The following is a 26,937-nucleotide window of genomic DNA, read 5'->3' on the forward strand; positions in this document are numbered from 1 at the left end:
GATTTTCACTTTTTTAAGTGGTTGGGGGGAGTGAAGAGCAGAGCAGTGCTTTTCGGGATAACGAGTGTGAAGTGAGAATCTCAGTGTCTCTAAGTTGTCCTGTGTCATGTAGGTGCTCAGTCATTCTGCAGCACCACAGCAGAGTCAATATGACACACTGTGTGGGCCCCCTGTGCCCCCCCCCCATATCTACTGGGAGACTCACAAGAAAAAGCTCTGATTCCTCTCGAGGTGGAGGTCTCCGGAGTCCGTCTCATGGATGTTGGAACTGGAACAGACTTTGGAGACTGTACAGGCCACCTGTCAAATCTCACCTTGATGGATTAAGTAACTCGGCTAAACCTAGCCCAGGGCAGAGCTGGGATCCAGACCCAGGTTCCGCTGGGCCCAGGTTTCTTTGGCTTGTGCTGAGTCTCTTTCCTTGCTCAGGGTGGGGTAGGTATTTCGTAGTTGGGCATCATGCATCAATTTCTGAATTGCATTTCATGTCTTGGGCAGACAAATGCGGTGTGTGTGTGTGTGTGTGTGTGTCTGTGTGTGTGTGTCTGTCTGTCTGTCTGTCTGTCTGAGTGTGTGTAGGCTTATTTGAAGATTTTATCATTTTGGCCAATTCTGTTTTTCATACTTTTTTATTTTTCTTTTTTGGGTCACACCTGGCAATGCACAGGGATTACTCCTGGCTCTGCACTCAGGAATTACTCCTGGTGGTGCTCAGGGGACCATATGGGATGCTGGGAATTGAACCCGGGTCGGCCGAGTGCAAGGCAAACACCCTACCTGCTGTGCTATTGCTCCAGCCCCTGTTTTTCATACTTTTTGTTTCTCAAATGATCTATAATCATGATGAAACCCTCTATAATCTTTAAGGTGTTTTTTTTAATTATATTTCCAGGAATTCGGGACAGCTGAGTTTAGGCTGAGGTTTGTGGGGACAGGTGGGCAGCAGACACAGGGTTTTGACTCTGGGATCCCCACGTGATCACATATGAAGAGAGGGCAAGAGGATATCTAACCTCAAATGTGTTTTCTCAGGAGACCACCACAACTTTCCTAAAGTTATTTATTTATTCTTGGTTTTGGAGCCATGCCTGGGGATCACTCCTGGTGATTTCAGTTGTCATATGCTAGGAATGGAACAGGATCAACCACATGCAAGGCAGGCGAGATAACCCTGGCCTGTCTCTCTGGCATCTCTCCTAATGGTGAGAATGAATAGATAAAAGGAAGTGTTTTGGGGGGAGAAGTGGCCCAGATGTGTGGTGGGGAAGACTGATTTGGTTTCTCAGGTCTACCTGCCCTGAGCTGAAGGAGGGAAGCTCTGTGCCCCCTCCCTTGGCACGCCCTAGCGTTTCCTGCTCTGCCACTCATCAGATTCAAATAGGGCTGAACTCGGTTGGTGATGAGATGCCAGTATTATTGTCCCCAAAGAGCGTTCAGATGAGAGACGCTGCAGAGGACCTAACTGTAGGAAGCCTGCGGATGGGACTCCTCCGGCGGTGCCAGTCAGGACACATACAGCTCAGGCATGAGGTGCCAGCACTGGCAGGAGGTGCTAGCAGCCCCGTCATGTGGGGCACCCCCTCCCCACCCAGTCTGACTGCTTTTATATTCTGTGGCTTCCCTGGGTAAATTGTTGAGCCCGGATTTGGATTTGGGGAGCTGGGGAGCTGCAAGGAAGGAGACCAAAAAGAGGGGGAAGCAAAGCCGGTTCTTCTGCAGAGTTGGGGTGGGGAGGGAGAGCGCCCCCTTTAGTGGGACCCACGGAGACCAGGCAAGCCACCTGACGGGGATGTCTCCATTATTTGCCAGTTCTGACAAAGGGGAATACTCGCCACTGAAAATCCCACCTGTGTCTGTTCTCTGCATGAGCTGTTGGGCCGGACAAGGAAGCTTGCCTTGACTTGGGACGCACTGAATCTGACATCTTAGGTCCCCAGATGCCACCAGAGGGGCCCACTGGGCCTCTGAGGGGAGCCCACTGCCTGTTTCTGCAGGGGCCGAGGGAGAGGCTGGAGGAGTCGGGGCTCCTCTTGGCAAAGCCAGAGTGCCGGGAGGGCGGGGGGGCCCTGGAGGTGCAGCAGCGGGCAGGGAGCCCCTTGCTGGAGCAAGTGTCCCTGCGGCAGCCCTGCAGCCTTTCTGCAGCGTGTTCCTAGAGAGTGAGGGGGAGCATGAGCAAAGTGAGGCTGGCGAGAGGCATGGCATGGACAGGACTGCTGGCCCCTAAGGTGCCAGCACTGCCAGGGGGCAGGGCTGTAGGGGGGAGGGTGGGGGAGGGGTGGGTGTCGAGCCATCAGGGGCTGTTGGAGCAGAGCACTGCCATCTCGGTCAGAAGGGTCCCCTTCCCAGAACCGCCTCCCACAGGTCCTGTTCCCTGGCCCTGCCCAGGCTGCCCGTGCTGCCGGCTGGGTGTGTTCTGGGCCTGTGTGGAGGAAGGGGGGGGGGCGAGCGTGCAGCCCCACCAGCAGCTGGAGGCTATAAATGGCAGACTCAGCTGGAACCTCACGGGAACATGGGGAGGGGCTTTGCAGGCTTCCGGGGAAGGTGAGGGTATTAGGAGAGCCGCGGGGGTTCTGGGCTGGCAGATGTCTCGGGGCTGTTACAGCCTGAGCCCCAGGCCTCCTCTCGTCACAGTGCCCGCGGGTGCACACCAGCCAGCACGAGTGGCCGCATCCTGGTAGTTCAAAGCAGGGGCCTGCATGCGGGTAGCGAGTGTAGCCGTGGTCCAGACACCAGCGGGAGGAGGTGGGCAGGCCCAGGAGGGAGGGATTTGAAAGGACAGTACAAATCTTATTTGAGCTCTCAGCTGCTCACATGGAAAGGCTTTTTATAGCTTCGTGCTGGGTTCTGGGATTGAAAGACCAGATACTTAGGAAGGAGCTCTCAGAGCTAATGCAGGATTAGCAATATGATTCTCTCAGAAGCACACGGATTCCGAGGCGTGGCTCCAGGGGAGCTGGAGGCTTGGAAATAGCGCACATTTCTTATGGGGAGAGCCACTCTCCACGATGAAGCAAAGGCTGCCTCAGGAGCTCAGTTTTGGGGCTTTTACCCAAGAACCTTGCTTTGCAACCTTTGGGGGCACAGCACTCGCCTCCCCTGGGTTGGACATGTGAGCATATGAGTTTATTACCCAGACTCAAAGGCCGGGGGCAAGAGACAGGCTGTAGGTTATTCTGAGAAGTAAATGATGATAAAGAAAATCGCTCTGCCTATCTGTCCCCCAGGCTGAGCCAGTGCAGGTAGCAGCGGGGAATGAATAAGCAGGGGACAGGATGAGAAAGGGGGGGAGTGACAGAGGGCACAGTGAGGGGTAAAGGGAAAGGAGCCAGCCCTGGAGCGTGTGGAGAGTCATTCCTTGAATTGGTCCCCAATGCCTTTGCTTCCAGGCGTGATTTCCTCCCGGAAAACCCGCGATTCTGCCTACTCCTGGCTTCAGATATGACCCAGGGAACCAAGGCCCGATGCAGTTCCCTTAGTTCTCTCAAGCCAGAGAGAGAGGGCCACTTGCCTTGTACACAGCTGATATGGGTTTGATCCTTGACACCCTTTATGGTTCCCCCAAGCCCCACCAGGAGCCAGGGGTGATCCCCTAATACAGCTGTGTGTGGTCCCAAACAAACAAAAACCAACAAAACAAAAACCAAGCAAAACAATCATCTCAGATGGGAGAGATGGTACTGGAGGAGGGAACTGGTCTTATCTGTGGCTGCTTTGGTTGCAACCCTGCTTTGATCCCAGTACTACACATGTCCCCTGAGCACTACCAGGGATCACTCCTGAACACAGAGCCAGGGTTAAGCTCTGAGCAACAACCGGAAACCCAAGCCCCAACCCAGCACCAAACATCAGACTGTTTCAGAACTGGCAGAGTTGGAGATTAGGGTCAGGCCCCCTCTCCCGAGTTCACGGTCCCCTGTTCCAGACAAACAAGGGAAACGAGCTGGAACAAAGGGTTCATCAGAGACAGACCTGAGGTGCTTCCAAGGTACGGGAGGAAGCTGTGGGGTCAGGGGAGGTGCTCCAGGTAACTCTTGTGCAGAGCCTTTCCCGATGGCTGTGAGTCAGCCACAGAGAGCAGGGGGAGGGCTTCTGGGCCCAGAACTGCCGGCCGATGTCTAGCCAATGACAGGAGCAAGCAGACTGGGTGGTGGGGGCACACTCTGGAGGGTCTGCAGCTGGAGGGGCCTGGGGTGGCAGAAGAGGAAATAGGGTAGGAGTGGGGTGGGCACTGTTAGGATCGCATCGAGAAGGTTTGTAGGACATCAGGAGTTGGGACCTCACTGCAGATTCTGACAAGTCACTGAGAGGTTTAATGAGCGAAGGTATTTCTGCTTTGTGTGTGTATTCATGCAATCTCTTCCACAAATCTCCCATAGATACTTATCCGGCCACCACGTGAATCTGCTGAGGGAGCCCTCAGCCTCTCAAAGCTGCAGTTTATTGTCGGATGACAATAAATCTTAGAAAGTTCTGGGGCTGGAGCAATAGTACAGCGGGTAGGGTGTTTGCCTTGCACGTGGCAGACCTGGGTTCAATTCCCAGTATCCCTTATGGTCCTCTGAGCACCACCAGGGGTGATTCCTGAGTGCAGAACCAGGAGTAACACCACCTGTGTATTGCCATAAAGCAAAAAAAAAAAAAATTATTAGAAAGTTCCTCTGTTGGGGCCAGAGTGATAGTACAGCGGGGAGGGTGTTTGCCTTGCATGCGGCTGACCTGGGTTCGATCCCTGGCATCCCATATGGTCCCCCGAGCCCCACCAGTAGTGATCCTTGAGCATAGAGCCAGGAGGATCACAACAAAAAAACACTCCAAAAAACAACTCAGAAATTTCCTCTGTTGAGCTAAGCCCTTCCTTCTCTTCCAACTCATGAGTCTTGCACCGCCATTTGTGAAAAGACATAAAGGGTCATTTGAAAAGCATCAGAAAACCCTTGTGAAACTTTTCCAAGTTTTCTGTTTTCTGAGGTGTGCATACACAGTGCTGCTCACTCCTGGTTTTAGCTCATTGGAGCCCGGTTTAGAATCTGCCCTGAGGATTGCCTGGAACACTTGCAGTCAAGGCAGGGAGTGCTGTGCCACTACTGTACTTCTCTGGCCGGACACTGCCATCAAGCGCCCTCCGTCTAAGGGGTCAGTCACTGTGTATTTGTATTACTTTGCAGTAACTGATGCTTCGAACCCTTCTGCATATGAATCACTGCCGAACAGGACCACTACCATACTCAATATGTGTGATTTGGTTTTGAAATTGAAATTGATATATATATTCATATGATATAAAAAGTATTTATATATTTAATATATTTTATATATTTATAAGTAATATATATTTCTATATAGAAATATATAAAAATATTTTATATATAATTTATACATCACTGTATCACTGTCATCCCATTGTTCGTCGATTTATTCGAGCGGGCACCAGTAACGTCTCTGTTACACTCAGCCCTGAGATTTTAGCAGCCTCTCCTTATTCGTCTTTCCCAACGATTGGAGGCTCTTTCAGGGTAATGGGAATGAGACCTATTGTTACTGTTTTTGGCATATTGAATATGCCATGGGTAGCTTGCCAGGCTCTGCCGTGAGGGCGGGATACTCTCGGTAGCTTGCCGGGCTCTCTGAGAGGTATGCATGTGTCTTTTACTGTATTTTGGCATATGAATACACCATGGGGAGCTTGCAAGGCTCTCCCATGAAGGCAATAAACTCTTGGTAGCTTTTCAGGTTCTCCAAGAGGGAGAACAAGGCAAAGCGGCTGCATGCTTCCGGGAGCTTGGTCTTATAGTCTCTGGATGTTGGCCATTGGTGGGATTACAAGGCACCTAGGGCAGTTTGTGGGTGTGGCTGCCAAGCTACTGGAAAATGGGGGGTCTGGCTGGAGAAGGCCCAGTCCCAGTGCAAGTAGGTTTGGAGATCTCAGCCCCGGGTCCCGCATACCTGGGTTCCTCTGCCAATTCCTTCATGCTTGAGGCTCGTCCGAGTGTGTGGAGTGGCCTTGAGCATGGCTGTGGCTGGGTTCCGGAGGTCTTCAACTGTCAAGGCTCTGCTTGGGGCAGGGAGGGAAAGGCAACCCGTCCCCTCCGAGGGGCCTAGGTGAAGACAGCCAGATGTGGGGGGCAAGAGACTCTGCATCGCTCTCTTCCAGGAGCTTTATCTTATAGTCTCTGGATGTTGGCCATTGGTGGGATTACACGGTGCTGGGGGAAGTTTGTGGGTGTGGCTGCCAAGCTACTGGAAAATAAGGGGTCTGGCTGGAGAAGGCCCAGTCCCAATCGAAGCAGGCTTGGAGATCTCAGCCCCGGGTCCCGCACACCTGGGTTCCACTGCCGGTCCCTTCATGCTTGAGGCTCATCCAAGTGTGTGGAGAATGGCCTTATATTATTATATATAATAATATATATACATAATATATACATACATAATTTATGTGTATATAATAATATACATACATAATTTATATATGTATTATATTTTATATACTTTATATTTTATATATATACTTAGACTATTCTTGCTTGTTTTTGGGGGGACACACATGGTGGTGCTCAAGCTCTATGCACAGAGATCACTCCTGGTGGGGCTTGGTGACCATAGTGATGCTAGGGATTGAATTGCAGGTTGGCCTCCTGCAAGGCAAGTGCCCTACCCACTGTACTATCACTCCAGCCCATTTAAAATGTTCTTGCTAGTTTCTCAGACTATTAGATCCAAGTCCACCATATTCACATTTATTTATTTTGGGGAGTCTCCCAAGCAGTGCTCAGGAGACCCAGAGCCCCTCCCAGAAATTTTTGGCCAATTAAACTGGTACCTTGGTACCCAGGAGCCTTCAGAGCCCCGAAGTTGTGCTTGGGGACCCCCAGAGCTATACCAGGTTGTTCAGGAGGCCATGTGTTAGTAGAGATGGAACCTGGAAGGCATGTGCTCTGACCATTGTGCCATCTCCATGGCCTCTATATATTTAAATTAATTTTGTCCTCCCCCACTTTGCTCTCTCATCTCCCTTCATTGTTAGGTTGTTGTTGCAGTGACCCAGGTCACACACATCCCTGGCTGTGGTGTTCACTGAGGTTCACACACTTTTAATTGTGTTACTCACTCCTGTGGTCACACGAGTTGTAGTCATGCTCATCAGGTGGTGATGGTGCTCACACACACTTGAGCTGCAGTGCTTGCTTACTGAGGGTTAACCCCCCTTTTGTGGTGCTTACCTGCCCTAGCTGTGTTGTGTCCAGAAAGCAGCTGAGGTGCTGGGGACTATAGCCAGCAGGGCTGCCGGGCTGTACTTAGTGATGCTGAGTTGTTTGGGGGCCACAGCAGCTGTACTCAGGGTTTACTCCTGACTCTGCACTCAGGATTCATCCCTTGCTGTGCTCATGAGACCATATATGGTGCTGGGGATTGGGCAGGGGTCAGTTGTGTGCAAGGCAAACGCCCTCCCTGCTGTACTACCCTGGCCGCTGATGTTGCATTCATGACCGCACTCTTGCTGGGCAGGTATCTAAGCTCCCACAGTCTTCTCTAGGCCAGATTCACTTTTAGAGTCTTGATTCTCCCCTGTCCAATGTCAGTGGGTCTCCACGTGCATTTGAATAAACATTTCTTCATTTAGGGCATCAGCAGAAATGCAGTGTAGGTCAGAGCTTGTCCCAGTAGCACTGAAGCCTCCTTCCAGTCTGAGTATGTATCTGCTCGGCTTTGGTTTTGCCTGATGACCCATTTTACAACATAATTAATAAGAACTTGGGAGATACATTGTGTTTGACATTTCCTCCCATTGGAGTCAATTAATGTTCATGTTGACCTCCAGTCTGCTCTGTTCTGGGATAGGTGCTAAGGATTCAGAGACGGCCAAGGCATTGTTCTTGTCTTAAGGAGCTCATGATTTAGCAGAGATGAAAGACATCACTGGCCCCAAGTCAACATGTATGTGGTTAAATGTGTTATCTCTAATCCATACTGTGGCAATGTACTTTTTAAATATGAAATATAGATAAAATATTGTAGATGTTAGAGAGCCCAGGAAAAGGGAAGGAAGGAAAGATTGTGTCTTAATTAGGTGTAAAAAACTATTGCACGCCAAAGGGTGTGTGCTTTTGCAGGCTCTCTGGCATTCAGTGCTCTGGAACCGCTGTGTATGGGCTGGATCAGGACGGCCGTTGGCCAAGGACAGGCGAAGGAAGAATGAGGACCAAGGTGGTTGCCGATTAGTTACCGTTTATTCAATCTTCCATCTTTCTCATCTCCCGCACTCCTAGCTCTGTCCTCTCTCTGGATCTACCACAGCTCTGGATTCTCCCTCTTCACTAGTCTCTCCCCCTACTTGTCTCTGTCTCTCTTCACCTTGCCCTCTAGGCTATTACACAGCCAGGAAGCATAAGAAAGCCCTTCCTGAGAGCCGCGCATTCCAAAGCCCTTCCTGACTGCCAGCAGGTAAAATACCTCTTAAGGTTTTTATCCTTTCCTTAGTCCAAGAACTTATTCACATCTGTCTACTAGTTATTTTTGTATGGACATAGCAAGAGATACATTGAGGCTTGCAAGGCAGCTCACCTAGCAACATCTTGCCACAGACTCAGACTACAGCACTCAGGCCAGATTAATCATTCCTAACCCTAGTGGGGTCTGAATCTAGTTATCATTGTTTGGGTCATGACAGCATTTGTCCATGACCAAGCTCTTAACTTATAGTTAAGCATTAGGCACTTTGGCCAGGCCCATCTCGATGCCAGGGTAGCACACAACTCACCGCTTGCCCTGGGTCTGTCCCATCCCTCGTCGGGACCCTGCTTTTGGGGGTGCTAGGAAGTAAGGGCAGCTGAGGCTTAGGTCGAGAGAAGAGATACCCAGGAGGAAAATATCATGTAGAGTCAAATGACTCCCAGGTTACAAAAGCATAGCATTTTCTAAGTCTTCCTGTGTCCATACAAAAAGGACATGGCTCTGAATAAACTATGCAAAGGACTCAAGGAGAAGAGAAAAACAGTATTTACAAGTCAACAGAACACTAAGAAAGAAGCTACAAATAAACAGAGGAATAGGAGCACTGTTATGGGAATAACCCAATAAACCTAAACTACCTGAGGTTATGTTATCCTACAATTAAGGGAAAGAGCAAGGAGAGCTACAAGGAAGATGACAGTTTAGTCTGGAGAGATGGTACAGGGGTTAAGGTGCCTTCCTGTGTTTTACTCTGGTTTGATCCCCAACATCACGTGGTCTCCAAACATCACTTGTATGGCCCTGGTGGCTCCCAACCACCATGGGGTGGCCCTGGTGATCCCCCACACCACTTGGCCCATGCAGCCCCATGTCCTCGGACCTTTGCATGGAAACATTGGTCCAGTTACCCACGAATTGCTGGGGGTAGCCCCTGTCTCCCCTGAACACTGCTTGGGAGACCCCCAAATAATAATAATAATAATAATAATAATAATAATAGATGACATAGTGCGTGCTTTGCATGGAGGAGACCTGGATTTACTCCTGAGCATAACAACAACAACAACAAAAAAGGAATAGAAAAAAGAGAAGGGAATGACATTTTAACGGAGTTTTGAAATGCAGATAAGATTTTCTGGAGTTGTATTTAGAACAAATGTAGAAACGTATTCCAGATATGCCTGCCATGGAAGAGGGATTGTGTTTGGAGAGTTAGGAACCACGCCCACAGGTAGGGAAGAGGAGAAATGGGAAGGGCCTTAGCTGCCCTGGATCCAATCTGCCAACGTCGCAATTCTGTTGCACACGAAAGTGAGTCTGAGTTGGCAAAACTCACTCATGTGAATCATGTGGGGTCTCGTACTTAACAACTGCTAAGCAACCTTCTTGTGTGACTTGCTCAGCGTCTATGTATTTCCTGACTGTTGCTTTGATCTTTTGGTCTCTTGCTTTACTTAACTGTTATATAGTTGGTTCTGCCTTTTTTCGGTCCTCCCCCCCACCTTCCCCCCCACCCCCAGAACGCCTCTCCTGTTTGCTATGCCACTGGGTTATGGCTGGCTTCTGGACCACAGCAGTTCCCTGACCCCAGCCCTTGGCCTCCATGGAGCCTTTCAGCTCTCACACCCCAGGGCTACTGTGGCCAGGTGTACTGTGGCCTTTCCTGACCTCCCTTGGTCCAGCTGATCTAGCCCTCCATCATCTATTCCCTCCTTCCTTCTCTCCTAGCTCCCTGACCTGCACCTCCAGTTCTGGTGATGAGACGTAACCTTCCCTTTCTAGAAAGTATGGGATGTGTTGAGGAGACGGGCCTAACGCACAAAAGAACTTCACGATCACAAGTGATGGGCAATTAGAGGCACTAATGAAAACAGGAGCGTCCAGAACCTTAGGCGGAATGGCCCTTTCCAGGCAACTCCTTTCCTTAGAAGTTTTGGGTAAATGAGACCCAAACAGCAGGGGAAGCGCAGGGCGGGACTTCCTCTGGGCTTCTTTCAGATTGGCTTCTGAGCTGCCTGTCTTAGAGGAACGACCTTGACCACGCCACCTAGCGGTTGCTGCTGCCAGGCGCTTTACCCGCCTCAAGGAGAGAGCAATTTAACGCCATTTTCAGCTTAAGCACCATATCTACAGGGCGTGAAATTAGTTCCAGCAAGCAGCAAATTTGCTGCTAATAAAAATATTTAGCGATTCACTTGTCTTTAAATCAGCAGCAGAATATTCTTTTACTTGCATCAATGCTTGTTTCTCCCAATTCTAATATTTGATGATCAAGCTAGCATTGTTTAGCTAAAGCTGTGAAATAGCAAATTCTTCAACTCGGCAAAAGTGTTGGTTTCTTGCGAAGGAACACTCTTTTGGTCAGAAATAGACCTAGATGCTCCATGGATCATGGGGATGGAACACTTTCGCTGGCCCAGGAATCTTGGAAGTACGGTTTTGTTCTTTTTGTCTGCAAGCGAGCAGGGCATGGAGTGCCTGAGGTCCCGTTCCTGTTTAGACTGTGGTGCCTTATCCCAGAAACAAGATCATTTTCTTTTCTTTTCTCTCTCATTTAGCCTCTGTCTGCTCAGAATGAGGGTAATCTCAATGCTGGAGAGAAACTTTAAAAAATGTTATTCCACAAGTATTTATTGACTTACCATGGGCATTCATTGTTATTGAGCCTTCTTTGGATCAGAAGTATTCCGTGGGTTGGAGCTTGGGTTTGATCCCCGGCATTCCATATGGTCCCCCGAGCACCACCAGGAGTAATTCCTGAGTGCAGAGCCAGGAGTAATCCCTGAGCACCGCCGGATGTAATGCAAAAAGCCAAAACAAACAACCCCCAAGACCCCAAAGCAAACAACAAAAAGAAGCATCCTGGAAATCTCACCTGATTAAAAGTGAAGTTGATCTGGCTGACATGAATTCTAGAGGTCACTGGACTAGTTTCTCCCACAGGCCCCCGTATCTTCTTTTGCTTGTAAATGTAGAATTTACAGGAAAAAACAGAGCAGCTGACATTCTATCCCATGTCACTTGATCCAAGAGTCTGGATCTTAAAATCCCCATTTTGAGGAGTATAATGGAGCCCTGGGGACTCCGTCCTCATCTACCCCAGAGACATCCTGGCCAGGTTCTCTTTTGTTAGATCCTGGTGGAAACTCTGTTTTGGTCAGCCTGATCAGAAATCAAAATGTAAGGCAGCTTACATGCACAACACATAAATCAGCCAGTCGGGGGCGCTGTTAGAAGCAGGTCTCGGTTAAGAAGCAGGTCTCGGTTAAGAGAGCGTCTGGGCAGAGCTAATTAACAGAGACTTAGTTCTTGGTTTGTTTTTGGGCCCTACTTGGCTATGCTTGGGGATCACCCTGGCAGTGCTCAGGGGATCACATGCAATGCTGGGGATCGAACTAGGGTCAGCCCTAGTTCGGGAGTTTTACTCCAGCCCCAGTAGGGAGTTAGAATCCAAACTAGGGGGCAGAGAGATAGTACAGGGGTTAAGGTGTTTGACTTGCATCCTGCCAATGCAGGCTCATATCTCCGGCACCACATGTGTTCCCCTGAGCACTGCCAGGCATCATTTATGAGCAGAGAAACCGGAATCACTTCTGAGCACAGAGCTGGGAATAGCTTCTGAACACCGGACAGTGTAGCCCCCCAAGCAAACCCGCCAACAGTGAGAAGAATCCAAACCAGAGCCCCTGCCACACTCACTCCACGTGGGCAGGGCTGGGCGGGGAGCTGGGGAAAGGAAGCGTCACCTCTGTGCTTCTGCTTCCTTCTCTAGAAAGTCAGAAAAAAGTCTCCAGCATCAAAGGTTTGCTTGTGGCAGTAAGTGTAAGATTACCTTTAGTCATTGTTTCATGAAAAATGTTTGTAAAGTCCTTTACTATGGGACTTTTGGGGCCAGAGATTCAGTACAGAAGCTATATCTTGCACATAGTCAATCCGATTTAAATCCCCAACACCACGTATGGTCCGCCCCAGCCCTGCCAGGAGTGATCCTGAGCACAGAACCAGCAGTAAGCCCTGAGTGCCACCAGGTGTGGCCCCAAACACCCATCCCCTCCCCTGCAACCCCTAAAACTGGACAAAACAACAAAAAGCCAAACTGAGGCATTTCATTTATTTGTACACTTTCTAGAAAATTTGAAAAGCAAAAGAGACCCCAAACCAGTTGGACTCGCTGTGAACCTCAGTGCTGTTTAAGCGCAGGCACCTGTGCAGTGCTGGTTCTCTTGGGCGTCACCTCCATCTGGGCACAGTGAGCACTGGGACAGGATGACCCTTTGTGGAGAAGTGATGCCCTGTGTTCTGGGGTGTTGAGCAACACCTCTGGGTGCCACTAGACCATGACAGCAGTGCCTTCTCTCCTGGACAACCAGGAAAAAATTGTTCCTGGCCATTGTCACAGTCAGGGTTGGGGACAAAATTAGCTAGGACGAGCTGTTGCAATTCCTCGATCTTTCTAAGCCCCCCACAGCCCCTGGCCCCTTAGCTGCCTCCTTTCAGTTAGTGACTGTGCCTCTGTCTTCCTTAGAGCTGAGCTGAGCGAGGCCTTTGGCCTCTCTCCCTTCCTGCTCAGATTCCCGTTCTCTTCCTCTCTGGTCTGGCCTTGGCTCCCTTTCCCACATGATTCTCTGCATCTGCTTCCTCCCAGGTACACGGGTCCCACCTGTGGCCCCACTTCCGGCAGCTGCTTCTCTTCTCCGTGCGTTAAGGGTTCATTCTCACTGGGACCTTCTCATCTGGCCACACGCCACCACATCCCCTGTTCCTTTCAAACACCTTTGAGTGACTCCGTCTTTTCCTCTTGAAGCGACAGGCCCTTTTGGTTTTCCCGTGTAATCATCAGTGTTGTCTGGCCAGAGGTAGCAGTGCGTGTGCTGTGCGCTGGGCCAGGCCAGGCGACACTATTGCCTCAGTCCTAGCCAAGTTCTGCACCCTAGCATCTGTCCTCCACGTCTGGTCGCTGGTTCTCTCAATGGTCACTGAGTGGCCAAAGTCAGCAACCTTTTCTACATCTTCATTTCTTTGCTTTGTCTAAAGCTCTAAATTTACATCCTCCACTACTTGGTTGAGAATGTTTCCTACTCGGATTTTGATTTCTCTGGAAGTCAGGGAACTCATTTAAGTGGTTTCTAAGGCTTCCTCCTGCCCCTGCCCTCTTAGGGCCAGAATCATGGATACTTAGATATTGGCTTCTGTTCTCCAGACAGCGACAGTCAGAATCCTGGCACCCGGAGGGCACAGAAAATGCAGGAGGACACCACTGGCTTTCTTGGGCACTGCTTCTTCCCAGCACCACTGGGATTTGCCCAGGTTCAGACGGCATTTCTGTTTGTTTGTTTGTCTTCAGCTTTATTTTCCTTTCTCTGATCCAGCCCCCCAAATCCAGCTTTCCTGGTATCTCTTAACTGTCTGCCCTTCTGTCTGTCTGTCTGTCTGTCTCTCTCTCTCTCTTTCTCTCTCTCTCCCTCTTTCCCTCCCCACCTGTAATACAGGGTCTCATCTCTTTGGATTCCATTTTTCTGACAATATTTATATTTTGTCTCATTTTTCTTAACAACTCTATGTATCTAGTATTTAATTCTGCTTGCCCCCACCCCCCAAAACATTTTTGCCTTTTCCTCTGGAAGATGCTTGTCTGATTTTCTATCATGTTCCGCATGCACAAATATGTACGTTCCCTCCTAACCTAGTTACTGTGTGGGTTTTGGTTAAGTTGGTATTCACTGTTGGTGTGTTGTGGCTATGCATGAGGCCATGTATGTGGCTATGTATGTTGTGGCTATGTATAATGTAACAGACATTGCATTTCAACAAACCAAGCCATGTCCGGAACAGGAGCACATTTCCCTTCCTGTGTGCATTGTTCAGTTTTTGCTTTATATTGATACTTTAAAATCCTACCTAGTTTTTATGTGCCTTTTAGCAGCTCTGGTCAGAGCTTGACTGTCATCTGGAGGACAATAGGACCATGGAGAGCCCCAGATTTCAGGCAGGCCAGGCGGCTTCTCGGGGCACACTTGGGAATTTCTCTCATCTATCCCTCTCATCCATCCAAACCGCCTGGTTCCTCCATCCTGTGTCTTCCCCCTCCTCAGTTTACCGGCTTCTTGGATTAAGTGAGTCCTCTTTAAGCAGACTCTATCATTGAAGGAATTCATGGGAGATACATAACTTTTAGTACTTTTCATATCTTATTTGATTCAGTTTGTCAAGGTGTAGATGTTTTAGTGAAAAGCCATCTCCCTGGGGATTTTGAAGACTTTGATCCACCATCTTTTATGTACCTAGGTCTGTCATCAAAAATTCCAAGGCCTTACTGATCCCTACTTCTGTCTGCAAGCTTTTTCCCATCTGAAAGCTTTTAGGGTTCTCTCTTTTTCTCCTTTCTTTATATATCAGCTTTATTGAGATAAAGTTCATTTCTCTTGGGACTGGAGAGCTAGTGTAGGAAGTAGGGCACTTGCCTTGCACACAGATGACCCTGGTTTATCCTCAATGGTGCATATGGTACCCCAAGAGCTGCCAGAGCTTATTTCTGAGTCCCAAACCTGGAAGCAGTGGCCTCAAAATTAGAACCATAAAATAAAAAATTTAGTGGCTTTTACTTAGAGTTATACAACCATCACAATAGTTACTCTTTAAATATTTGATCAATAGGGCTAAAGCAATAATACAGTGGATAGGGCACTTACCATGTGTTTGGCTGACCCTAGTTCAATCCCTGGTACCCCATATGGTCCCCTAAGCCCACGAGGAATGATCCCTGAGCACAGAGCTAGGAGGAAGCCCTGAGCATCACCAAGTGTGGGCCAAAAACCAAAATAGAAATAAAAAGTGTACTAGCCTTTTTGGCTTTTCCATTTAATCATCATGGTTCTCTGAACAAGAGGTAGCAGTGTGCATGCTGGGTGTCAGGCCAGGACAGTAGAGGTAGTTTCACTGCCTCAGAGACAGTACCGAGGATAAGGCCCTGGCTCGGTGTCCCGCCCACCTTTGGTGACTCTGGCACAGCCTGGGGTCACCTGAGCACCACCAGGGTTCGTTCCTGAGCATAGAGCCAGGAATCGTCCTTGGACATACCACCCGCAGTCCAAAAAGAAACCAACTTGTACCCGTTAGCAGCCCTAGGCAGCCAGCTCTCCACATCCCGTCTCTAGACATCTGCGTTTTCCGGATACTTGATATAAACGGAGTCAGACAGCACCTGTTGTTGGTTTTTGTTTTCTGTTTGCTCTTTAATGATTCTTTCATACTTTATAATTAGGTGGAGGTGGGAAAGATAGTACAGGGGCCAGAGAGATAGTCTAGTGGGTAGGGCACTGGTCTTGCACAAGGCCAACCCAAGTTCAATCCCCAGTATGCCATATGGCCCCCTGAACCCCGACAGGAGTGATCCCCAAGTGCAGAGCCAGGAGTCAGCCCTGAGCACAGCTGGTTGTGGCCAAAAAGCCACATAAATAATAGGTAAAACTATAAGAATAATAAGTATAATAAGAATAACAAGTAAAAGTATAAGAATAATAATAATAAGTGAAAGCCTGGCTCCTCTTCCATATGCAAGCTCTTTATATACTTGGATTATTCCTACCTAGTGCGCCCTGGCCCTTCCAGTTAGAAACATCCCGCGCTTGCTGAAGTCATGGACTCATGTCCTAACCCCAGCCCTTGGCTTTATGTGAACACCAGGCAGACAGCATCTCTCTCACCCTCACCTGTGGCTCCCCCTTCTCTGAGACCAGGGTTCCCGCATGAGGAGCAAGGCTGGCCCCTTCTCTTTGGGAAGGGAGGGCAAGAAGGGATGGTGGAGGGTGGAGGGTGGGGGGCCAGTGATCTGTGTGTTTCCTTCTGCTGTTTAATCCTTTTCCTGGGGTGCCAGGGATCGAGCCCTGGGCCCCACACAAGCAAGGCAAGTGCTTTGCCGCTGTGCCCCCGGCCTGTGGCTCCATGGCTCTGCTCCGCTCAGCCTGCACTTCCGTTCTTCCTCGCATAGAGGGAGAGGAGAGGGGGCAGGTGTATCTCTGCTCAGCCACCGAGTGGCATTCCTCAGTGTCACACAGCCCTGTCCGTCTGTCCCCAGAGCCTCATCTGTGCTGTGCGGGTGAGTGAAGTTGGTGGGAGACCCCTTGTGAGCCCAGGCGAGGGAAAGGAGGCAAGATGGGCTAGGCCAGGGCTGTGGGCTCGAGGAGAGATGAGGTGGTTCCTGTTATCCAAGAACATATTGGTGAGGGGTGGGGGGAGACGGGGGCGGGGGCGGTGGGGGAACTGGGGGTAGAAGGAGTCGGACGACCATGACTGCATGGCATCTGCCTCAGTGCACACAGCCGCTCCCGATGCAGTGACCGCTGCCCTCCAGGCCCAGGACAGGGGTGCGTGCTCTCCAGGCTTGTGCTTCTGCCCTGCTCCTGCCAGTTCCTTCCCGTCCCCCACGCGCTGCTGCTCTGGCTCCCAAACACGGGCGTGAAGGAGGCACAGCTGCCAACGCCCACCGCAGCCCTTCCCTGCCACTCAGGGGGGCACAGGCCCGTTCTTTCCTGCAGGGACCCCTCACTTGTGGCCTCCGAGGAAGGTTCCTCAGTGTGGACACCCACAGGCGGGGTGCTGGGTCAGTGCGCTCCACACAGCTCTGCCAGCCCCTGCCGCGGCGCCTCCAAGGCCGGGGCTCTCCACTGGCCGGCTTCCAGCATACGGCTCTCTTCTTTCTCTTTTGTGCTTCTGTATGAAAGGCAGCATCACTTCAGAGATTTCTCGGCCATTCCTATTTCCCCTACTCCGAACACCCGGTTTGCATCCTTTGTCCCCTTTCAGCTGTTTTTCTCCTTTTCTTCCTGGTTTGTCACGATTCCCGGGAGATTTGTGGGTGCAGATGTCTGTCTCGAGGCATTGCCCAGCTGTTGACGTCCAGGGTGCTCTTCCTGGAGTAGAAATCATTCATTTTCCTGTAAGTCCCACCCAATTTCCTCCTTAGAATTTTGCTTTTAGGGATGCTCTATAGGGCAGGCTCCTCTCTTGCCTCCAGGTCAAGTGTCTGGTCATCCAATTTTCCTCGTGTGCTCTAAGTTTGCCTTTCACTCTGGGTCCTGAGTCTGCGTAGAGATGGTTTCCTTCTTGTGCGTGGTTGGGTTTGGGGGCCCCACCCAGGAGTGCTCAGGGCTTATTCCTGACTGTGCTCAGGGTCACTCTGGGTGGGTTGTGTTGTCCGGGATGTGTTGTCGGGGACCGTCCCCAGGTCGGCCATGTGCGAGGCAAGAGCCTTCCACACCGTATGCTTTAAGACAGTTTCCTTCCCCGCAGTGAGGTGTCTCCGTCTCTTTGAGCACTTATTGTCGGAGTCGCTATCCCTTTGCTGAGTGAAGCCAGGCCACTTGATGTCCTGCCACCGGGCACATAGGCTCTGCTCTGGACATTTTGCCCCCCTCGTGGGCTCCCCCTGCACCCCACGTGAGTGATGTGCTGCTGCTCACTTTCCTCGAGGTGCTGCCCTCCCCGTGGCCCCCTGCGCTGTGGCTTCCGCTCTAACAGCCTTGTCCCGTCTCCCTCCTGCTCGGCCATATCACGGGCAGGCCTGTGTGAGGAGTCAAGAGCCTGGGGGCCGAAGGGGCCCCTTCCTTTCATTTCTTTCTGTCTTGTATTATTTTGGGGGACTTCAGTTCTTTCTTCATGAAAAAAAAAAACCTTTTATGTAAATAGACGAATTCAGACATTTGAGTGTATTTGTTGCGGTTGTAAATGGTGTCCTCGCACAGTGGATCTTAAACTCCTCTTTCCTTAGAGAAGGGGTCTTGTCCGTCCTTGCTGCTCAGGCAGCGCCACAGGCCTGCACAGGGGCGAGTGAGAAGGCGTGCGAGCAGCCCGGACGTGGCAAGGGTCAGCCTTCCCGACTGGATGCTGCTGAGCCCTCTTGGTGGGCTACATCCGAGAGGAAGAGCCGTGGCGAGTGCTTGGCCACCGCTGGCATACAGCCCGGCCCCGAGTGCCCATGGAAGACCTACCACACGGCACTGGGCTGGGCACCGTGGGAAGAGACAGCTCTGCCAGGCCCCTTTCTGCCACGGCCCTTCATCTGCCTCCCGGCCCAGACGCAGGCACTCGGGAAGGGAGTGGGGGGAGCCAGGGTGGCTGGCCGGGGCCTCTCCTGTTTCTCCCACCCAGTTGTCGCTGAGCCCTTCCCGAGGCTCCTCACGTCCACGGCCAGAGGGAGTCTCCAGCGCGCTCTGCCCGGAACCAGCCCGGGGCTGCTAGTCACCACCGGCCCAAGCCAAATGCCTCTACCCCACCATGGACATTCCTGTCCTGCTCATGTCCGCCTCTTGCCCAAGAGGAAAATGACTCAGACCTCTGGTAGGACACGGGCTTGCCGGCCGTCATAATGTGACCTAGAAGCTACCCCATGTTTGTACTTGGCAGCTGAGAACGCAGTGCCAGCCCGCCTCTCAGCGGAGACTCACACCCACCGTTGGCTTGGGCCCAGCACCCTTTTCCTGAAGCCATAGCTGCCGCGCTGTGGAAGGGTCTGTGGTCAGGCCTGTTCTGCTTTCAGCTCTTTGGGGGCTCCCCAAGTGCTGTGCCCCTTCCCGGATGCCAGTTGTGGGTGCCCCACTGTGCTCCTCCGGCATCGCTTCCCTCACCGGAAAAGGCCTGAGGACGGTGGTGTCTGGAGGGCAGACAGGCTGTTTGTCTGGGGTGTTTGCCACCTTACCTCCCCAGCCTGCACAGAGAGCCCCGATAGACCCGCTCCCCGCCCCCAGCCCCAGAGTCAGGGGCCGCAGCCCGTGGGACCCTGTTGCGAGCAGCACTGGGGTAAGCCTTGAAGTGCCAGGCTTGGGCTTGGCCAGCAGCACTGTCAGTGGCCCCTGGCTCCCCCAATCAGATTGTCCTTTTTGGGGTAAAGGAGGGAGGGAAGTGGCCAGCGCCCCTCCTGCGGGCAGCTCGTCTGTCTCTGGAGAGGGAGGCTGGAGCTCCCGAGGGGTGGCGGGGGGGTGGGGGGGCAGCGCCAGCACCCTGAATCCACCCAGCTAGGTGATGGCTTCTTCCTGCCTTCGGCTCCGTCTCTGCTGGCCGCCCTGCACTGTCCCCTTCGGCTCCGACTCTGCTGGCTGCCCTGCGGTGTAACCCTCCAGCCTCGCCTTGCTCGATGGGCAGCAGTTGATTCAGAGTTTTGCTCCCGGGTGTGTGATTCATGTCAGATCATCATTGATTCATGAGTTCCTTGATGTGCTTCGCGCTGGAAGGTAGCATCGGGGCGCCCCGAGTCCCAGGAGAGCTTCAAAGGGCCTGGGCGGAGCGCAGAGCCGAGGTTAGATGCAGGTGCTCAGGACAGTGTGCTTGGGGGGGTTTGTGGGGGGGATGATGTAGATGCTGTGCACCCGCCTTCCTTCTCGTGGGCTGGGTTCGGGAGTCAGTGGGAGGGAAGGGAGCTCAGGGCAGGGGGCTGGCTTCCTCTGTGAGGGGGTTTCTAGGTCACGGTGCTCAGTGAGGGACACAGCTAGCCATGACTCCCTGGCGCCTGCGCTATGAGAGTGACCCCTACAGCTGGGACATCGCTAATGCAGAAGTAGGGGTCTCCTCCCCCTGCCCTCACATCTTCAGAGCATGGGGGTGGGGAGAGAGTCGCCAACTTTCGTTGAATAAGCTTTTGCCCACGGCTCTGGCGGGGGCATTGGCTGTGAGGGGCAGGTGGGATGGGGGGGCAGTCGCTGTCCCCCCACCACTCTGGGGAATGTGTTGTTCTGTTCGGTGGAGCGGGCTGTGACCCGCCTGCCTCCCAGCTTCTTTGATCCCCCCTTCCTCTTACGGCAAGCGCTGCCAAGACGCCCTTCTCTCTCCATGGTGACCAAGCCCCTCATTTCCATTCTGGCTCAGCCTCCCCACCCGGCCAGCCTGCGAGCCGGGCTCCTTTCTCTGCTTCCACTCGTCTCTTCTCTCCCTGTCGCCCGCTCCTGGCAACTCCCCAGCGTGGAGGGGACAAAAGTCAACAATCCTCGTGTCCATGGGCTCCTTCCCTGGTGCTCCCTGTGGGGTGCCCCTCCCAGATCGAGGAGGGGCAGGGGCCCGCTGGGCTGTGGCTTTCCCAGGAGACCAAGAAGGCTGCCGCCTGCCCTGCTCTCTCGGCCCTGTGCATGGTGCTGGAGCTGCTGAAACCTTCCTCTCTCCCACCCCCGCCCCAGCTGGCCCCTCCCCGCCACCGCTGCTCGCCTGTGTCCAGGTGTGACGCCCCCTGCGCCCTCTGCACCTGCTCCCTCGTGCCTCCTGACCCCTCCAGGAGCCGTACACAGTGTGCTGCACATAACATACACAAGCCAGGATGCCCACAGGGAAACCGAGGCTCAGAAATGCTGAATGTATCACCCCAGAAGTGAACAAAGCAACTGCAGGCGGAGCCGGAACTTGTTGACCTTCTAGTACATTCTGCCTTCCTCTCTGGAGACAGGCGTGTGCTTTGGTGGACAAAAGTGTTGACAGGACGGGGGCTGCCGTGGACCCTGGTGCCTCCTCTGTCCTCCCACAGGGGTGCAGTGCTCTTAGTCCCTCCTTCCTGTTTCTGGCTCCAGGAACGCTTGTCTTGCTCGCCGCCGACCTGCGTTTGAACCCCGCGCCCCGTAGAGTCCCCTGAGTGATTCCTGAGTGCTGACAAGGGTAACCCTGAGAGTTCCAGGCGTGGCCCCTGAACAACAAAAGGATGTTCTGGCTCCAGCTGCCTCTGAGGTCTGAAGCCCGGCTTCCGGGTGGCATTTTCTGCTGCCTGGCTCCCCTCGGGGCTGGGAATGGGCCCTGGGTCCAGCACACTCCTTGCCCTCCCGTCTTCCTGGTCCACCCGGGCCTCCTACTCAGCCGCTCTGAGAAATTCAGAGATTCAAACCGGCTCTTGTAAATTCCGCGGGCGCAGCTCCAGAGCACCAAGGAGCCAGCAACCCCCAGACCCAACTTCATGTCAGATTTCGTCGATATAATTTAAGCCGGAATCAGGGCCGGCGCTAACCTAGTGACTCGGGCTGCTCAGAATGCAGGCTTTATAGTCCATCTGCCTCTCTGCTTCAGGGAGTCCGTATTAAATTTATTGCAAAGTAAAACAAACAAACCCGCGAAGGCAGGCTGGAAATCTGCATACCCGTCGGAGAATTAGCAGCCCTCTCTGGTTAGGCCCGCTGCTTCTCAATTTGCATCTCTAAGGAGTTGTGACTGGGCTGGGGGCTGGGAGCTGCGGGGCGGCAGACTCGTGGGCGGCCCGCCCCCTGCTGGCAGATTGAGGAACTGCAGTCCGGGGGCTGGGGAGGTGCGGGTCTCGGTGGGGGAAAGCCCAGACAGAGGAACCCAGTCGAGTCGCTGCCTCCCACGTATCTGCTGGGCTTGGAAGAGCAGCGGGTGGGGAATGATGCTCCCTTCCCAACATAAGACTGGGGACAGGGAAGTGGATAACTCCGGGGAGGCCGGGCGGAGGTTTGCCCATCTGTGGAAAAGGTAGACTCAAGAACCGCACGGAAGGCTTCCAGCCCATGTGCCTAATACACTGTCTCATGCCTGGAAACTTAGGTAGCTGTGGCCGACTTTCAGGGAGACTGCAAGGAGAGGCCCATCATCCTTTGCACTGGCCCCGTGGCACCTGGTAAGCCCGGCACAGCTTCTGTGCCCTAGAGACGTCGCCGACATGGGCAAGCAGACATAGAAATAATCGCTGATGATTTGTGTCTGTTTCAAAGTCCTCGGGCTCCTTGGCGGAGGGGCAGGGGCAGGAGCAGCTGAAGGTCACGGACATGCTTTCCTGCTTCCCAGCCCGGTGTCCGCACACAGGTTCAGGGTGAAGGCGGAGCGAGCCAAGACCCCCACCGTCAGCTGCCCCCTGGCCCGCTTGCCCTCCGCTCACCCTCCTCACCCAGTGGGCTGTTGCTTCTTAAGCCGCCGGGGCATCGGGCACACGCCCTAAACCCAAACCCGGAGGGCTCAGCAACTTTGGGAGTGGCTAAGCCTTCTGGGGATTCCGGGACCAGCAGCTCAGCATTAGCCGCCTGGAAGAGGTGTCCGGTGGGAAGAGTTGGAAAGCAGCTCATTCCCAGGCAGGGAGAGCGGCCCTAAGCGCTTACCAGAGGCCTGAGGAAGGGCTCTTCACCACAGAGACGCTGCTGTACCCCTACCCGCAGCTCTGGAGGCCACGGTGACGGTTTCTCTCCTTCCGGACTCCAGAGAGGTGCTCCACTAGGTCTTCTCTGAGCAGGCTGCCACTTCCCCAGGGGTGAGGGCTGCAGGTGGCCATGATGGGCACCCCAGGACAGTTTAGTTCCAGCTCAGCAGCCCTGCAGAGCTCCTCAAGGTCTCAGGGACGGGCTCTGTGAGGACCCGTCTCGTTGTGTGTTTCCCTCTCATGTTCGGGAGTGGGGGGCTCCCCATGGTTGCAGGGATGGAACACAGGGCCTCCCCCACAGGCCACACGTGCTGCAGCCCTTTGAGCTCAGCCTACCCCTGGGCGACCGAGGTCCCAGGAGCACCACAGACCCAGGGTGCTTCGTGCTTTTCTCTGGGAGGACCCCCGAAGCCATGATTTCCTGGGGTCTCCTTGAAGAGTCTCTGGCCCTTGAGGGCCAACAGAACCACTTCTTCCCCACCCCACCCCCCGCCCCCTGGCCTTGGTTTTGGGCCACACATAGCAGGGGCTCAGGACTTACTCTTGGCTCTATACTCCTGGCAAGGTTCAGAGGCCCTGGAGATAAAACCCAGGTTGGCCAAGTGCAAGGCCAAAGCCCTCCCCCCCCCCGTGTCATCACTCGGACCAGGCTTCTCTTCTGGGGTGCACGGTTTGGGCCACACTGGCAGTGCATGGGTACGACTCCTAGCTCCGTACTAGGAGTTGACCCCTCCAAACAGGGGTCACTGGGCCATGTGGTGGCAGAATCCCGCTGGGTCAGGCAGGGACTCCTGACCAAGCCCACTCCCTGGGCTGCATCCTTGCTTCCAGAGTGTAGACGGTGTCCACAGTCTCGGTGTATTCCAATCTGTCTCTTTCTGCACTAAAATAAACCCAATTATTGAGTGAAATATCACAATTAAACCACTTAGTAGAGGACATTAGGCAGCCAGAAGGAATTGATTTATAAAAATTTGGAGGATAATTAAAAAATGTTTTGAAAAGTGACTAAGCGTGCGGGGTGGGTGTTTTCCCCCCCTTTAAGCAAACCTGCCTCCTGCACACTTTCCTGTGCTCCCTACACAGGCCCCGGCCCGCCTGTCTGCTCGCACACCTGGTTCCCATCTCCCCGTCATGGGACTCCTTGCTCAATCTCTGGGCCCCACCAGAGGAAATTCCACCAGCCAGCAGATCATGTCTGCAGAGTTCTTGGAAGCCATCCAAGGGAAATGGCCGCTGGGCTGAGAAGCTGGGGTGGGCAGGAAAGGAGAAGAAGGTGTAATGGTTTTAATAAAGTCTCTTTGCCACCTCGGCGATTGATTGATGTATTTTGGCGTTTGCTTCCCGGCGCTGTGGTGATCAATAGCAGTTAGGGACGGAGGAGCAGGAAAGGGCGGGGATGTGGGATGGGCTGTATTGATCGGCCTTTACAGGAAAGAGCCCTGCCAGGAGATTGCCCTGTTGGGGCTACAAGGCTGACCTTCCGGTCCTGGGGTGCTTGGGGGGACCTACCTTTTCTGGACTTCTCTGGCTGTTGGGGGTGTGGCATGGCAAAAGTTAGAGGTGAGTCAGGATAAATGCCCTCCCCCGCTTTTAAACACCAGACCCTTTCTGGTATCTGAGGAACCGGTCAGGCTTTCTGAGCCCACCCTGAGAAGGCCTGGGAGCTAGTCTCTGGGAGAAGGGGAGAGGGTGACCCGGTGCATTTGCTTCAGGGACACTGAGACCCAGGCTGCTAGTGGCACAGAGCCTACTGCCCTAAAACTTCATTCCTGTCAGCATCTCCAGCATACCTGTTCCCCGGGTCTCTCGCCTATAGAAGACTTCATCCGGGTCAGGGGCTTGGAATGACCTCCAGTAACTGTGATGAGATTCTTGTTGTGGTTGTTGTGTGTGGGGGGGTCCAGACCCGGTGGTGCTCAGGGTTGACTCCTGGCTCTGTGCTCAAGGATCACTACTGGTGGTGCTCAGGGAACCCTATGGGATGCCAGGGATGGAACCCGGGTCAGTCGCATGCAAAGCAAGTGCCCTTACCTACCTTGCAGCTCCAGACCCAAGAGAGATTGCTGTTCTTATCTGGTGGTGGGGGAAGCCTGAGCTGTCAGCCATGATTTGGGGACAAAAACTTGGGGGTAGAAGTTTCTTCTGTCCCACTAGGCATCCCTGGCACTTAGCTTCGCTCATGAGAATACAGGGCTCCTGCTGTAGCACTTGTCGAATAATTCTCACCTGTGGGATTTTGAAAGCCTATATATATATATTTATATATATATATAACTAAATATATATATATATTTAGTTAGTTAGTTTTTGTGTTTTGGGTCACACCCGGTGATGCACAGGGGGTTACTCCTGGCTCTGCACTCAGCAATTACTCCTGGCGGTGCTTGGGGGACCATATGGGATGCTGAGGATCGAACCCAGGTCGGCCACGTGCAAGGCAATTCCTTACCCACTGTACCATCACTCCAGCCCCCACAAGCCCATATTTAAAACAAATTATTTTCCCTAAAATCCTTTTTAAACAAAGCAAGATGAGGTCCAGACACAGTTGAGATAAGGATAGGCTGCCTGGGAATGATCCTTGGGAATTCAGTGCCCGAGAATTGCAGGCGAGGCTGGTCCTTCACTGTCCACCAAGTGCCCAGCTCCTCTCACTGTGCTTGTCTAAGCCTCAGGGCTGTGTATCCGAGAAGCCCATAGCAGCCTGCACCCTGTGTGTGTGCCAACCCCCTCTGCAGCCCCTCCAACAGTCTTTCAGGTCCCCAAGAGCCCTTGGTCTAGAAAAGTGAGGACTGGGGGGGTCAAGCCCAGTGGGCCGAGCACGTACTTGGCAAGCAGGAGGCCCAGGGCCAAGCCCCCACACTACTAGGGCCTTCAGCTCCCCTGAGGAGTGACCCTCAAGTATCCAACTGGGCATCGCCCCTGAGTGCCACTGGGTTATGGCCCAGGAACCAAAACCAACCAACCAAGCAAACAAAATTTCCATGAAGTGATTTGGTTTTTTTAAAAGAACAGCATTCTGGGGGCAGAAGCAATAGCTCAGCAGGGAGGGCGTTTTGCCTTGCATGCGGCTGACCCAGGTTCGAACCCCAGCATCCCATATGGTCCCCCAAGAAATGCCAGCAGTAATTCCTGAGTGCAGAGCCAGGAGTAACCCCTGAGCATAGCCAGGTGTGACCCCCTCCCCCAAAAAAATAAAAGCAAAACAAACAAAAGAACAAGATTCTGTTGGGTAGGAACTTGGTGCAAAGGGCTGGGGCACACCCTTTGCGAGTGGGTTCCGTTTTGCATGTGGGAAAGGAGGGGCACCTTGGGGTTTAGCCCAAACTCTGGGCGTCATTATACCTCGCTCAGCTGGACTTCAAAGTTGTCAGTGGGGGTTGGAGAGCTGTACAGGGGTTAAGACACTGGCCTTGCATGCAGCCCAGCCCTGGGTTCCATTTGGGGCACCATGGCATGGTTGCCCTCAATACTCAGCACTGCCCAGAGTGAATCCAAGTGCCATGCAGGGCACTGCAGGAAGAGTGTTGGGTGTGGCTCTTCCCAAAGCCAAAATACAAAGGCAATATGCCACTTAACGGTGTTGAAGCCATGTTCAGGTCGGAGATCCCATTGCATTTTCGCGTGTGACATGGGCGTGTTCTTAGCTCTGGTGCATGTGGTCCTCAGGAGGCCTGTTCTCTCTGCAGCTGTTGTAGAGTTGGATCTCGGCACTTACTGGAGATGCCAAGGAACCAAGTTGAGGCATTCTGCTCTTGGCCCCCGAAAGGGAGACCAACGAGGCACCCAAGGACCCTCTAGTTCCCAGCTTCTGAAACTGTGGACCATGACCCCAAACTGAGTCACATGACTTAATAATATTGTTTCAAATTAAATTTGTTTATGACTTGTTACCAGCAATTGCTTAATTTGTACATCTGTCTCATATACCTATATACCGGGGTCATGTAAAAATTTCTCATGCAGGAAGGATCACAAGTTGGAAAATTAAGAGACCCTGCTCATGTGCATTGGTGGTATTTTAGTTTTAATTGTATTAATAAATTGGGGCATTTGTGTTTGGGCCACCCACGGGTGCCCAGAGGCTGTTCCTGACTCAGGAGAGACCCTGTTAGTGCTCCTACGTAGTGCCGGGGACTGGGGTGGGGTGGGTTGAATGCAGGGCACGTGCCTTCATCCCGGAACGATCTCTCCAGCCGCCATCAACACAGTTTTAAAGATGATCCGAGAGAAGCGAAGTGACGTTGAGAGCCTGGCCCAGACCCGGGGTGCCCCTGCTCTTTCCCAGGCTGGTCACACCCTGCACCAACAGAGACGTTTCCCTGCTGTATATTTGTATATTATCTGACAAATCAGTTCAACTCAGAGAATCCTTC

The 26,937-nt window shown here is 52.7% G+C and overlaps 1 protein-coding gene across 2 annotated transcripts in view; it reads left to right on the forward strand.

Moving 5' to 3' along the window:
• The window catches only part of PKNOX2 (PBX/knotted 1 homeobox 2), a 179,195-nt gene that overhangs the window by 3,412 nt on the left and 148,846 nt on the right, over positions 1-26,937 (forward strand). The window lies entirely within an intron of this gene.

This window comes from Sorex araneus, chromosome 3 (genome assembly GCF_027595985.1).
Source record: "Sorex araneus isolate mSorAra2 chromosome 3, mSorAra2.pri, whole genome shotgun sequence".
NCBI lineage: Eukaryota > Metazoa > Chordata > Mammalia > Eulipotyphla > Soricidae > Sorex > Sorex araneus.